Genomic DNA, 3739 nt, shown 5'->3' on the forward strand with positions numbered 1-3739 from the left:
GGTCAAATTTTGAATACTAGTCATATCCACCCGTTGTGTATAAATATTTGAGCATTTCATTCCCAAAAAGCCTTTTTGTCAAGCCACTTTGTCGAGCTTGGGACGATCCATGACCTTTACTTTTGTAGAGAATTCGAGACTTGTCATGTGATATGCTACTAGCATCATAGGGATCATCATTCCACCACCATCCGATCGCTCATGACGAAAGCATTTGGAAATTGAGGACGAAAGTAGTCTAGTTTAACACCATTTGGAAGTGATTTAGTGTCATCCTCTTAGCCTTAGTAATTTGTTGAACTAGTATTTGTGAAGGATTACATGCTCTTAAATTTGCTCTCTTTTAGTTGCCTCCGCCACTTGATGAGGAAGTGGCTATTCCTTTTGTAGATGCATCCATTATTTGATTTTGTGTGCTTAATGTTTGGATGTGTCGCCATTTTGGCAAGACCCATCTTGCCTTGCAAGAAGGCATCCTACCTCATGGTTGTCTTGTTGTGAGTTGAAGAGGCGGAGTGAGACCCGCTAATTCTCATATCGGCTATGTTATTAGGTTAGTTTAAATAATGGTCCTAGTCTTTGTCACCTCTTTACTCGGGACGAGCAAAGGTTTGGTTTGGGGATATTTGATGTGACCATAATTAGCGCATATTTAGCCCCGAATTAACCTTGTTCCCATGCTTTTTAGTGCATATTTGGGTCATTTATTGTCTTTAGTTCTTTGTTTTGCATATTCTTTGAGATTTTGATCCCTCGGTAGGAAAGGAGTGCAAATCTTGCATTTTGATGGCAAAACGAGACTAAATTGATCGAATCCAATGACCAAGCATCAAGGAGAGACAAGATTAGAAGGCCTTTGTACATATTATAGTAGATGAGCAATGTTGAGAAAGGATCCTTGAGTCCCCAAGGAAATCCCCAAGGAATTTATGAAAAAAGGGAAGAAAAGAAGAAGAAATGTTGCTGAGGTACAATCCGTGCGGATTGTCCCCAATCCGCCCGTCCTCCACAAGAACAATCCGTGCGTTTTCCTCCAAAGACGCTCGGGTTAGCAGCCACCACAATCCGCCCGGATTCCTCCAAAGACGCCCGTGTTCCACCCCCAGAATCCGCCCGTCCCGACTCCAAAACGCACGGATTCCTGTACAGCGCAATTTCGTCTTCTCCAAGCTACAAAGAAAGAAGCCCTTCCTTCGAAAAATACCGGCTCCTCCCTGCTCAATCTAAAAAGTGTAATTACTAGTTTAGCCCTTAGTTAACCCTAATGCATCCCCCTAATTTCCACTATAAATACCCCATTAGTCTAATTAGAAGAGCATGTTCTTCTTATCAATAATTAGAGTAGTTAATATCAATCAAATCTCTCTTTAGTATTGTAATCAACAATTAATCAAGTTCTAATACAAGTTTTATTTCCTTAATCTCTCTTTTGTTCATCATTTATTTTAGGTAATTGAAGATTATTTGGGTTATTATTGGGAGATTGACAACCTCTCAATCAAGCATCAAGTACTTCTTTTACCTTTGCTTTATTATTGGAATCATTAGTAGGTATAATTCTCTTAATCCCTCTTTAATTATTGTTAACTACTTTCATTTATTCATCATGTTTCCTTTTGTTGGTATGATTGACAACCTTGCTAGCATGATCAGCTTGATAATGAGTGAGTAGTCTCTTAGCTAGGGTTAATGGGCGATTAGGGGAAACCAACATGGGGATTGATTCATGCTTAAATTAATATGCTTTCATGGTTTATTTGCTTGCTTGTTATGATCTCAACTCATGCACAAGTTATGTTTGATGAAATGCTAAGCCTATGAATCCTTGCATTTACTACCATCTCCTATCTTTTCAATGAGACTTGTAAGACATAAACCAACTCGAGTCTCATTAGACCATGCATGTTGTTGAGCAGGGAAGACTAAGTCGACTTATAGGTGTTGTACAATCTAATCGATTCGGCTCCGGGACCCAAACTTTCCTAGGATTGTAAGATATAACCCAACTCAATCCATCACAACAATAATTGCTTGCTTATAATTTGAGAACATGTTTGTATGATCAATTCCCATGAATCCCCTATGACCCCATGACACCCTAGTGCTTTTTTTTTATCAATTGTTTACAACCCTTTCAATTCATCTTGCTTGTTTATTTCCATTCCTATTTAGTTTAGTGACCTTCTACATCAACCCAAATTGTGACAACCCTAAGACACCACTAGTTTCAATAGAAATCTCATCTCAATTCCTGTCCCTTGGGATCCAACCTTTACTTGCCTCTTTACTAATTGTAGAGTTGTTTGTGAAGCTATAAATTGTGTTTTGATTCGGACGTGACCCAACGACCACATCTATTTAATTGTGAACACGAAATGGACCGATCACCCGTCCAACACGGTTATTTCCCACAGTCAATCACATTCAACGTGGCTGGCGAGCCTCACAACGCATACTCGACATGGCTGGCGAGCCTCAAAACGCATCACAACACACATGGTTGGCGAGCCGCACAACGCACATCCTACATGGCTGGCGAGCCTCACAGCGCATATCCTACATGGCTGGCGAGCCTCACAACGCACATTCAACGTTGTTGGCGAGCCTCATAATGCACACTCGATATGGCTGGGGAGCCTCACAATGCACATTCGACATGGCTGGCGAGCCTCACAATGCACATTCGACATGGCTGGCGAGCCTCACAACGCACATTCAACATCGCTAGCGAGCCTTATAACGTAACCTCAACGCGGCTGGAGAGCCCCTTTATATCCGCAACATGGCTGGCGAGCCTTTGCCCGCAAACAAGAAATAACTCAAGGACATATCCCGAAGATGCCTCACGTATGACTCCTTCTGATGGCTGGCGAGCCTTCGTACGTAGTTAAACGGACTTTAAACGACCCACGAGGACAGTCGACAGACTCTAAACTGTTCCTGACAATAGGTCCTTGACTCGTACCACCGATTCGACTTGACGTCGCCCTTCCCGACGGTAGGTCCTTTGCCCGAACCCTTTCGAGCCGCCTCGACGTCGCTTCGGTCTCCAGGTTGTAATCTTCAATTGACCTGGAGGCTATACTTTGACTTTCACCCTGTCCAAGCCTCAGTCAAAGTGGGGGCTCTGTAGATACACAGTATCTGTTGAGTCTCCAATAAACACCCGATGATTATCGGTCTACAACATACTTAGGAATCGCAGCGTTTAATCGACAATTTTATACAACTATACGTCGGAAAACTTAAGACGATTTCGAAAAAAAACATATCAAAACATTTCAAAAGTACTAGAGTGTTCAATGCACGACAACGGGGTCGCAATGACACTAACTAGAGTCAAAACCGACACCGGACCAAGAACCGACTCAAAAATTCAAATCCCGACTCCAACAACGAGTCAAACCGAGTCAAACACAAAAAACAAACTTCTCAAAACTTCCATCTTAAGTATTCGCGGAATGCTTCATGGTCAAGTACAAATCATGTCATCCAAAACATAGGATAGAACAAATCATGATTTCAATTGCGTGATAGTGACAAGACAGCACGAAGACCCGCGAAATGGCTCGCGCCTCTTCGAGTAGCCCATGCGGCCACGTCGCTCAAAATGCACACAACCACCCATTTCTATATAAATACCCACCTTCACACACCATAATCCTCACACAAGTGTCTGCCCCCTCATCTCTACCTTAAAATTCTAGACACGACTTCTTAAGTCACAAACCGACACGTG

This window comes from Silene latifolia, chromosome X (genome assembly GCF_048544455.1).
Source record: "Silene latifolia isolate original U9 population chromosome X, ASM4854445v1, whole genome shotgun sequence".
NCBI classification, from domain to species: domain Eukaryota; kingdom Viridiplantae; phylum Streptophyta; class Magnoliopsida; order Caryophyllales; family Caryophyllaceae; genus Silene; species Silene latifolia.